Below are 9,882 nucleotides of genomic sequence, written 5' to 3' on the forward strand. Positions count from 1 at the left end.
CAATATATTTTAACCATAAACATTTGTTCTAACTCACTTTAATGTCGGGAAGCTAGCTTGCTTAAAAGCTATACATGCTCAAGCTATTGTTACTAAATAAAAGTGTTTGCCAGAAGAAAAGCTTATTGAGTGCTCAAGTCTTCCAGGGATATAAGCCGGTAGGCAAACGGAAGTCCTTGCGGCTCAAGGACGCCCCACACATACGGCGAAGCTTTGGCCACGTGTATTAGAGTCGCTGATATGGAGTAAGACCGCTGTCAACAGCGCACTTCCCTTATCGTGCCACGTGGGAAAGGGGCAACAGTTGCAGCAATCGGCGGACGGGCCAGTGCCAAGGCCGTCACTATCAATGTGAATGCAGATCGCCGGGCGAACGATATCTGCAAGGCTCTTTGTAGAATGAAAAAGAAAAAAATGCATCGTAGCCGAAACCAAACATTCTCGGGTTACCATAACAAACTCACACGCAGCAATTAAACCGGAAGCGTTCACGAACGACCACAAAATCAAATTCAAATTTCGGGTGTTATACGCGCCGAATCTTCACCCGGGCTGTGAGGTGCGCCGTGTATACTGGAGGACTCCGCTATAATTTTTGACCACCTGCAGGAATCTTTCCCGTGCGCAGAATTGTCGAAACGCGGGCGTTTTCGTCTTTCGCCTCCATCAACATACGGCCGCCGCGGCCGGTATCGAACCCGCGTCCTTGGGCCCAGCAGTAAAACGCCTTAGACACTGCGCCACAGCGGCACGGACGATCACAACGACAAGTTGCGAATTTTGGCGGACGCAGTTGAAACGTTCGGCAAGGCTGCTAAATGTGGTAAGACACTTGGTGAGACAGTCCGCCAGTTCGCTTGTGACGTGTTTGCCGAAACAGTTTCACTGTACAACTTACAACAAGGTGCGCCATCACAGCAACGAGGGAGGAAGATCTGTCCCGAACGGTGAAAATAACGTGTACAGTCACAGAGATCATGATATTTTTTATCTGGCGAATGTAAAGAGCGATCGGTCCACTCAGCACAAGATCGATGCAGATGCCCAAGGTGGGACGAGTCTTATCGTTTTTTGGCACAAGCCCCGCATGTTCATAGATTTGCTCCGCGCTTCCCTATCCAATGATACGGTCCCGCTCGCCTCACTCCTCCGCAACGCACTCCCGAGATCATCGGCTAACACCGACTCGATTCGAAAGCCCAATGTTATACAGCTGTTCGCGCCCTTCCGTTTGTCACCGTCTAAGATAACATACCCTAACTAACCGGGCGCCTACTGACATGACGAAGGAAACACCCGGTCTTTCTTTCTTTTCAGACGGTGTTGCCTTGTCGCAGGTCCAGAATTTTCGAGACCTTAGGGCTTAGGCATGTTCGCGCGATACCCAGGCCACCCATCATGTGATGGAAAACACTTGACATGCATGCTAACGCGAACCGGTTGCTCAACTGCTCTGTTCTTAGCGGTCAACTGACTTCCCGTGACCTCTCTTTCTTAAAGAGAAAGCCTAGGCACACTGAGCGAAAAAGCCGGCGTCCGCCGTCCGTAACAGAAAAGCGCTCCTTCACAGCGCGAGGTGGGCTGTAGCACGCGGCGGTTTTACTGCGCGACCTGGAGCGAAAAGGTCGGCGTGTGGCGTCGGCTGCCGTAATATAAATTTTAAAAATTAATCCTAGTTCTACCCAGTGAGAAATCTGCTTACACAGCCGAGCTGTGGTTCTTTTGTGTCAACTCGAACGTCAACGGGCGCTCGCCCGACACCGGCAGCGCCGTCGCCGCGCAAATTCTACGGTTCGCGCGAAGGAATCACCAGCTAAGCGTCAGCGGCGGGAGGCTCCTTCCCCTCTCGATCCTCTTGTGGGAGGAGGAAGAGGAACCCGCCGATGATGATGATGATGATGATTGCTATTGGTATCCCCTTTGTAGCGGGGTGATGACATGTCATCTTACCAAAAAGGCCTGATATACCTATGTTTTATTCTCTTGGTTTAATACTAGCGTTGCTTAGGGCATGCACAAAAAGCTTATTAGGCACAAAATACTTTTTTTTTTTTCTGTTACAGGTGGTAACTGTCCTAGGGGACTCCAGCAGCACTTTCAAGCCTTTGGCCTTATTCGAAAATTCATGGCCCTAAACAGCAACAAAAATACCGACTGGAGTGGTTCAAAGCGCGAGGCTCAATACTACCCAGCCACTTTGCAGATTGTACAAGCAGTCTGCCAAGGGTAACCGCTACTTAATTCCCGATTCCTCTTGTTTCTTTTACCTGCCGCGGTGGCTCAGTGGCTATGGCGTTGTGCTGCTGAGCACGAGGACGCGGGTTCGAATGCCTGCCGCGGCGGCCGCGGAGGCGAACAGCAAGAATGCCCGTGTGTTCAGATTTCGGCGCACCTTGAACATCCCCAGATGGTCAAAATTAGTCCGGAGCCCTCCACTACGGCGTGCCTCATCACCTGTGTAGCGTTGGCGCATTAAACCCTACAATGAATCAATCGTCTTGTTTCTTTTCTTGTTACTGATACGCTACTAACACTACAGTTTCGCTGTTAACGGGACTCTGCAACTTTTCCGATAAACGATTTCACTGTTTCCTTCGCGTCTGGAAGCACGGAGCGGCACTGGGTGACTTGCTCTTCGCAGCAGATACGCCTTCCGTCTCTGCTTTGCTTTTTTGGCTTTCTTTTTGAAGTGGTTATCGAATGCGTTCGTTGCTGTACCTGAAGGAAGGCCGGCCCAATAGCCGCTACTCCGATGCAATGACGTAACTCCGGCGGTCCAAGAACGCCAAGACCGGGAATTAAAGAGAAAAATCTTTTAAACAAGTTTCAAAGTTACCTGATGGGCATAGAACTAATTTTTGGCTGAGGTTATAATTTGCGACCTCCTAATCTAAGTACTGGACGTGTTGGTTGACTACGATCTGCAAGCATTTAGGATTTCACAAAAACAAAGTCTAAGAAAGTGTTGAGGGTCCCTTTAAAAGAAGAAAATGACTTCCTTCCCATAATGTTATTCACGATGCCGACTGCACCACGCGTGAAGACGACTGCAAGGGCATTTCGAGTGCCACGCAGAGGGTGCGATTACTCTTCCATAATAAATATATAAACACTTTTATTGTTACATTACGTAGATGGTTTAAGTGGATAAATCACTGATACTTAAAATAAATGGTGTCTCATTCGACATTTCGTTGGTAAAGCCAGGGTCGACGTATGTAAAAACTACCCTGTTTCCCAATAAAATAGGCTGAAACATACCTCGGACCAACACACACACACACGATACGGCGGGTAACTATTAAAGCAAGGAGAATGCGCGAAGCCGACACCCTTCGCCTCGTCCAGGCATTCATTATTTCGAAAAGAATTCCATGTACGCCATACCTTATGTACATTTCCCTAAATCAGAAATAAAAAAGCTGGATGCTATTATCAGGAAGGCTTACAAGAAGGCCCTCGGACTTTCCGTAAGGACGGCCACCGTTGTCGGTTGTTAAAGTTTTAGCACTCCGTATGTTCTGTCTGTTCCGTGGTTACCGCGTTGACCGGGACCCGACTGCGCCTGCGCGCGCAGCACGACGAAGAGGGCGCACCCCACCGCAACGAATGCGCGGGCATGGCGAGGGCCGGCCGCGGAACTAATCGCTCCTACTGAAACGAACGCGCAAGTGCCCAGACTGGTCCCGGTAAATCCAGTAACCACGGAACAGGCGGAGCATACGGTGTGTTAAAACTCTCTATTAAGGCCGACAAGCTCATTAGAGCCCATCTTTCGAGCCGAAGGTTGAGGCTGGGTGTCACGAGCACAGGTAGGATTCTCCACACTCGTGAGGGCTCACAACCGCTCTACAGCGTCAGACATCGCAAATCACAAGTCCCCCTCACGATATCAGGTAAGAACTCCACACTGCACCGCTACCCCGAAACATGCACCCCGTGCATCCCACTGGGTGCAGGGAAGCGAGAGTCAAGGCCGTCTACAAATGCTACGGGAAGGAACCAACCCCCGCATACTCGGACGCGGCTTCCTATCCCGGCTTATAAGAGCAATGGCGGCCGTGGTCGTCCAGCACAGAAGTCACGTCAACAGCCTATAACGCTACACCCATATAAGACCACTTACAAGCGTAAAAAGCGACCATCGCTCTCGCCATAACGCCAAAGTCATCATCACAGATTTGCAGCAAGCGTGCTGTAACTACTCGTGCGGGCGAATTCACCGGACAACACGCCTGATTGTCTGCCAACGTCCATCGTACAGAGATACATCATGATCATTTGGGCACCCGCCCACTCTGCCGTCCCAGGCAACGAAATCACTCACCCGTTGGCCCGAGAGCCATCCCGCCGGGTCCCGGGAAGCGAGGATTGTATAGGCTAAGCCAGTTGATCGCATACCACGAGATAACAGTATAAGTTGGAACGTATCACCTATACAGCACCGCATAAACACCTAAAGAAAGAGCGGCAACGGAAGCTCCGTGCACAAGTACCTTTCCCCATCCTACTAAACGCCATGTATTGCACCCTACCGTATATTCCCCGCTATGCTGCTTCTGCGAAGCCCCCGGGACGCTCTTTCGTATGGTAGGGGGCTGCGCCCACGCCCCACTGCATTCGCGCAATACCTCGCATTCCTTCGATCTCTGGGAGAGAGCTCTGACCAGATCCGACTTCAATGATCAGCGCCTGCTGGTGTTGAGGGCTGTTGAAGCTGGAAGAGCACAAGTGTCTTGGACAGAGGACTCCTCCCCATTGCTTTTCGCAATAAACATGTTTACTATCTCTCAGCGTAAGAGAGTGAGTAAGTAAAAAGTTTAATAGAGCCGAGAGTAAAAACAAAAGAAAAAGAAAAACCAGGAAGGTGGGTGGCCTTTTCTCAGTTGAGAAAGCCGCGAGCTGTCACCGCTGCTCGGGCCCGTGAGATGAAATGTTAATTTATTGAACCTCAGGCCGCGAGCCGGTCAGTTCGCACTCCGTCTGCTCCGGGGACGGGGAATGAAGGGGCGTTGGGTGGTAGGGGCATTCCCACACAACGTGTCACGCGTGGCGCAAGCAGTCTAGCAAGGACAGTTGTAGGGGTATCGGTATACCACATCTCTACCCATTTGGGACGCAGACAAGAAAACACACTCAGGCTTCTAGAACCACGGTCATATCATTACCATCAGCAATTGTCTTGAGCACCCCCACCTTTAAAATACTTCCGAAGCCCCTGGGTGTTTGTCTCAACAGGACAAGTTCTCTCTCTCTCTCTCTCTCTCTCTCTCTCTCTCTCTCTCTCTCTCTCTCTCTCTCTCTCTCTCTCTCTCTCTCTCTCTCTCTCTCTCTCTCTCTCTCTCTCTCTCTCTCTCTCTCTCTCTCTCACACACACACACACACACACACACACAAAAATGAAATGCTCAATGAAATCTTCATCAAATATACCGCTAGGAAGCCTAGAACTCTTGGCCAATCCAATGGCCGTTAACCTTTTCTGGTTTTGCAAAAAAAAACATTCTACCATGCCACAGATCAAGCACCTCGATAAAGACGCTTTCGGCTGATGCCAACCAGGGAGAAAGCATGCGCAGCTCTTTCTCGGCGCAAAAGTTTTATTGTTATAACGGCGCGTACTCGTGCGATATTTTTCCGCGTGCGTCGACAACAGTTCGGCCAGCGCAGCGAGACCGCGCGCGTCGTCGGCGTTTGCCCAGCATAACGCAGCGTGAGGGGCGTTGAACTCCGAGCGCGACTCGAGCTTTCCCCCGCCGCTTTCGCGGGGACGTTTCCGCGCGATCGCCTCGCAACTGGAGTGGTCGAGATAGCGACTGCCACAATACCGCTGCCGTGAGCGGGACGACGCAGGTGACGACGGCCCCCAGGTGGCGAATACACAAAACCAAAGATGGCACTGTCTAGCTGCTGACATCACCACCCCGCATACATAATTTCCACCGTCGCAAAGACCCCCCCTCACTTTTCTCTTCCCACCTTTACAAGCGAACGTTCTCGCTGCTGTTGTCGCTATGTGGGCCATCCTGTCTGCCGCGCGGTATATATACCAGCCGTCTATCTTAACGCACGCGTTTCGTGTCTGATTGTGGGCAGACTGGCGGCGCTATCTCGGAGTGGAAGCCCCATGCGCATGCTAGATGAGGTCTCCCTGTTCGCTCTTTGAGCGAAAGCATTGCAGCAGCAAGAGCGCGAATTCTACAGCCCCTCGTTAAGTCCTAAAGCGAGTGGAAATGATATCTGGAATGTGCGGTCCAGAAAAAGAGAGCAGCCCTGCTGATAACGCGTGAAAAGTACAAACAAAAGCCCAACAACAAGGGCTCTAATTTAGATGATACGCTTTTGTGCATGAGTTTCTCTGGAAACTAATAACAAAAATATTTTCGTTTTTTTTTCGCGTGCGTGCGTGCGTGCGTGCGTGTGTGTGTGTGTGTGTGTGTGTGTGTGTGTGCGTGTGTGTGTGTGTGCGTGTGTGTGTGTGCGTGCGTGCGTTTCTGCGCGCGCACGCGTGAGAGAGAGAGAGCTTACTATGTAAAACAAGTTCTATTTTTTTTGGTAGATAGAAACCGAAATGGGAACCTTTATACTGGCTCGATAACTGATTTTGTTTCCGGTGTTTTTCGCCTGCGGTCGCTAAAGGGCCATGAAAGTGTTTAAATAAGAGTTGACCTCCATCGGTAGAGCACCGAGGGTACAAATACGTCACTCTTTATAGCAGCAGCTACCAGTGCAGAATGCCAGAGCTTCCCCGCCTGAACCACGATGCAGCAGTGAACGAGTCTGATCACCATAGGCTCTCGCCTTCAAATCACGTAAGGAGACTTAAATAAAAAAAAAAAAACAGGGGAATTTTAACGATGCAACCGACATTATTTGTCAATCTGGCTCACGTTTTCGCAATGCAAGACGGGACCGCGGTACCGCAACTTATCGTGTGCTCCTCAAAACAATGAATTTGTAGTGAAGTGTCAGTAAAGGGTACTTAGGTCAACTATTGTAATGCACAAGACAGCACTAGCACTAGACCATTGTCTCGAGTACATTTTCTCGTCCATTAATTATTTGACACCAACACAACAGTTATGCCTGCATACACGTAACGTTCGTGCATAGCTTGTATACAGTGTTTCTCCATATGGGATGCATTGTGCCTCACCATCAAAGCGGGAACCTAGAAATCATAATGCACGTGGAAGAGACAGTATTCAAATTTTGGTGCCATCTAGCTTACTTCGCGGATAATCTTTCTGGTTGCGCATGCGCGTGGGCTCTGCGTGCCATTCCATTCCGCCGGTTTCGATACAACTGATGGGAATGTTATTTCAACATCCGGCGTCTCCTAGCAGTGGCGGTCCCGGGGAGGGGGAGGGGGGTCCTCAGCTGAGGACCCAAAGAGGTCCTCAGCTTCTGTCTTATTTTTTTAAGTATCCAACTTGTGCGAGGTCGCAAATGTGTTGCAACCGTCAGAAATGCGGGCACGAGTCAGCCACTGCACCGCCTAAGGGGCGCCAAAAACCACTGTGCCGCCAAGTGATTTGTGCGCAAGCGGGTTACACTGCATACGCGCACAGGCCAGCATGGTTATCACCTCCCCGCAGAACTGACGCAAGGAGGGGCGCGGTTCGTTGTCGAAGCTGCTACCACGGCCGTCGAACCATGTGCACTTGTTTCGAAGAAGTCGCTTCCTTTGCAAGTTGCCGATGGCTGGGGCGTCTGCAAAACAGTCGGCCGGCCCCCATTTGCCGCCTTTGCCGATTCCTACACTGCGTGGAGGCTGGAGCGTCAGTATATGCCGACACACGTGTTGGGTTAGTGCGGCTTTCCTGTGTACCACTAGACTGCAGGCCGCACGCTTCCCCACCGGCCGCCTTCTTTCCAGCTTCGTCGCCGTTTCTACTAACTGTGTGTGTGTGTGTGCGTACGCGCACGGCTCAGGACGCATTCCGAGAACAGTGCGCCGGCTGCTTCCGAGGCATCACGTATGTGTGTTCTTTTGCCGTTTGCGTATCGGAGGGTCCTGTCAGCATGCGGCCTTTCGGGACGTTCCGCATGCGTCAAGACGAACGGTTTTAGGCCATCGACTGATTTGTAGTGGCGGTTCGACCTTTGACGTGACGTTATGCGCGGAGTGCAGGCTTGGGAACACGTCAAAGATCCTCAGAGGTGCAGTAAGGCCTCTTCGCCCCTAACTGATTTCGGAAAAAGGGACCGCTACACCTGCATGCTGCGGAGCATCGAATAATAATGACAAGGACCCTCTATTTCTTTTTTACTGCTTTTTACTGTTTTTTACTATCCTTTTGATACAGTTTTGTTCGGTATCGAAATTCGCACCCCCCAAAAACCAGTCTCTGGGACCGCTACTATCTCCTAGCTCCCTCATCACTCTGTTCTTTCACGAGACTACCTGACGACTTTCCAAATCGCCGTGTCCTTGGTCACCGGATCTCTGATTACGGACGAAGTTTGTCTTCCAGTACAAACCTTCAAGTTTCAGATACGCGGTGCCTTCTTTAACCCTGCAGTGTTTATCGTGTTCGACACTTGTACCGATAACTGTTGCTTCTGTTTGCCCTACGCACACACTCACGGCGAACAACTCTTCATTGACATGTACCTTTCTTTAAGCGAGTGCACCACAGCCCGGATAGTCGCACTTTTGAGTAACTCAAAGGCTTTTGCAATTTGATTTTGGGTTTCTTCACGCGCCGAAGCTACACCCGGGCTATGAGGCGCGCCGTAGTGGAGCGCTCCGGATTAATTTTGACTACCGGGGGATCTTCAACGTGCGCCGAAATCTCGTACACACGGGCGTTTTTTGCTTTTCGCATCCATCAGAAAAGCGGCCGCCGCGGCCGGTAGTCGGACCCGCGTACGTGGGCTCAGGAGCACAACGCATTAGCCACTGAGCCACCGCGGCGAGTGGCGTTCGCAATTCAATACCACACCCGCGCACGCATGTTCGTCATCGTCATCATCATCATCATCATCATCATCATCATCATATTACAACGCATTTTTATAGGCTTGTCTCGAAATGTTTTCAGAGTGCACTCCGGAAAGCACGAAATCCCGCTAACAAAATTGCTTAAAGAGGCCCCTTCTACTTGAATGAAGCCTCTCTAACTGCACTGAGTACACCACAGTGGAAGATACAGTAAACTTTCGTTACTACGAAATCGCTTTATTCGAATTTCAGCTTTACTCGAAGTTTTTCACCGTCCTTACTGCAGCGCACGCAAAAAAATCCATCTTCACTTTTAAGGAAGTTCCGCTTATAACGAAGTCCGTTTCTTATACCCTGAGAATTTGAGATAACGAGTGTTTACTGTACTTCCCTTACAAAGCACTTCACACACGTCCCACACCTGGTTGCATATTTAGAAAACAGATTATTGTGGACGTGCCGATTATTTAGCATAGAATCTTCGCCATCAGTAGTTTCGATACAGCCAGAAATTGATCTACTACATTTTAGAAGCAGGTTCAAGTAGCATGTGTCGTCGGGACAAATTCCCATATTGTTCAGGTAACTGCAAATTTTGAACGTCCTAAATTTTTCAAGAAACGTTCTTCTTGACGGAGCTTTCAATTGAAACATCAGCAGAAAGCGGGCACTCTATCAAGCGGGAGTGCCGTTCAGTAGCCAGGACAAGTGAACACGCTGTTATGATTTTATCAACTTTTTCAAAGCCACACTTATCTCAAGTGCTGTGTTCTCAGGGCAAAATTCTACCGCGACGTACTATAACATCCCAAGTCAACTAGTCCCCCAGCTTTCTCTGCACAATAAAAGAAAAGCCCTGTTAAACCTCAGCGAACAAAAGTCAAGCACTCACCCACGCTTACGGCAATGACATCTGCAAGTCCATCACGCCGCTG

The 9,882-nt window shown here is 50.1% G+C and overlaps 1 protein-coding gene across 2 annotated transcripts in view; it reads right to left on the minus strand.

The window, feature by feature from the left end:
- Positions 1-9,882, minus strand: part of LOC144145804 (urease subunit alpha-like) — a 92,567-nt gene that overhangs the window by 59,146 nt on the left and 23,539 nt on the right. The window contains exon 1 of one of the 2 annotated variants that reach the window (XM_077677551.1): positions 9,840-9,863. The exons of the other annotated variant lie outside the window; for it this stretch is intronic. The gene's annotated coding sequence lies outside the window, so the exon portion shown is untranslated. Of the gene's footprint in view, positions 1-9,839; positions 9,864-9,882 lie in introns of those variants that run through there. 2 annotated transcript variants of the gene reach the window in all.

The sequence above is a fragment of the Haemaphysalis longicornis genome, unplaced genomic scaffold (assembly GCF_048455015.1).
Source record: "Haemaphysalis longicornis isolate Haplotype H1 unplaced genomic scaffold, Haemaphysalis longicornis Haplotype H1 scaffold_7, whole genome shotgun sequence".
In the NCBI taxonomy this organism is placed as follows: Eukaryota; Metazoa; Arthropoda; class Arachnida; order Ixodida; family Ixodidae; genus Haemaphysalis; species Haemaphysalis longicornis.